Consider the following 1,888-nt stretch of genomic DNA (forward strand, 5'->3'; position numbering starts at 1 on the left):
TGGAGTTTGTAGGAAATCAATTCCTATCTTGATAGCAGACACAAATTTTCCCTTTATTTTCCACTAAATTTTTTGACTTTTTGCTTTTCACAATCCTTTAGGAATTATTTTTCTGTATTCTCATATATAGATAACCAACTGTCCAATGGCTCTGGGCTAAATAGTGAGTACATCTTTTCCCTCCTGCTTCTAAACTACCTCAGGTCATACACCACCTTCTAAGAAATGCTGAACCTGTGGTCTGGCCTCCCTAGTCTATTAGACCAAACGCTGATTCGTTTGTCAGTCTCTAAGTCAGTATCACTCCAGTGTCTGAATTATCACAGTAAACCTTTTTTATACCTAATGAGACAATTTCTTCTTCCTCATTTTCTTTCCTCAAATTGTCTTCTCTCTTCTCTTTATTCTCCTAAATGAACTTTTTTTTTTTTTTTTTTTAAGTCAGTTTTGCTCTTTCCCCCAGGCTGGAGTGCAATGGTGCAATCTCAGTTCACCACAACCTCCGCTCCCCCCCGCCCCAGTTTCAAGCAATTCTCCTGCCTCAGCCTCCCAAGTAGCTGGGATTACAGGCATGCACCACCACACCCGGCTGATTTTTGTATTTTTAGTAGAGATGGGGTTTTGCCATGCTGGCCAGGGTGGTCTCAAATGCCTGACCTCAGGTTATCTGCCCACCTCGGCCTCCCAAAGTGCTAGGATTACAGATGTGAGCCCCTGTGCCCGGCCTCTGACATGAATTTTTGGATCAGTTGGCTTAGCTCATGCTTAAAAGAAACTTGTGTTTAGTTTGAGGTTGCATTAAATTTAGAGATTAATTGGAAGAAGACTGACATTTTTACAACATTAAGGCTTCCATTAACATAATTTACCTCACCACCTTTTAAATATTCTTTTTTTGTGCTTCACTAACGTTTATTAATTTTTTAAATCAATTTTGGATCTCTTATTAGAATTATTTCTAGATTCCTTAAAATTTTCTATGTCTGTTTTGTTTTTTTAATAAATCTCTGTTAAAACTATATTTTCTTGCACTGGAAAAAGGGTCTCTGGGAAAAAATAAAAATGAATTGCATTTTCTAATTTGGTGTTTCTTAAGTACAAGAACAGTATTGACTTTTGAAATATTTGTTTATAACAAACAAACTTGCTGAAATATCTAGAGATCCCCTTGGGTTTTCTCTGTAGACAATACTGTTTTCTGTGAATTCTTATCTTTTTGTTCTTTTCTTTTCAATTCTGATATGGCAAACTTCTTTCTAGTGCTCTTTTCACAAATAGGACTTTTAAGAGTCTCAAATTAGTCTCCCTGCTTCATATGGTTCTGTCGTCACATCTGTATCAAGAGGCATAAACACCTTATACCCAGCCCTTAAGAACTAGCTAATGTCTGAATGGAGACCCCAAGGGGCCTCCACAGCATCCTCTATGGCTCATGTTTCTTGTTCTGAGTTTTATTCTTGTTTCTCACACTAAGGTATTCCTATTTCTTTCTCCTAGGTATGGTTATGTGTTTGGGTTTTTTTGCTTTTACTTTGATATTTTTCTGTAATTTCAATGTATTTTAACAGGAATGGGAACTGTCAACATCAGCTTAGTCTGCCGTGATGCCAAGAGCTCCACCTCTGAACTCACATATCCAGACCATGTAAGCTAACCATGCTTTCTGGCTCTCCAGATTTACTGACTGATTTGAAACCTGAGGTATTATGATTCTGTTTGAATAAGGGGGAGGGCATCTCAAGAGAGAAAATCAAACTTCTTCAGGTGCAGAGATGAGAAAGTACATCACAATTATGAAACGGACTCCTTGCTGGGGTAATACCTGAGGTTCGTTGCCTCACAGCCAAGGAAATCAAGGACGTGGATACACACAGAGTGAGGTTAAGAG

Source organism: Mandrillus leucophaeus, unplaced genomic scaffold, assembly GCF_000951045.1.
Source record: "Mandrillus leucophaeus isolate KB7577 unplaced genomic scaffold, Mleu.le_1.0 Scaffold653, whole genome shotgun sequence".
NCBI lineage: Eukaryota > Metazoa > Chordata > Mammalia > Primates > Cercopithecidae > Mandrillus > Mandrillus leucophaeus.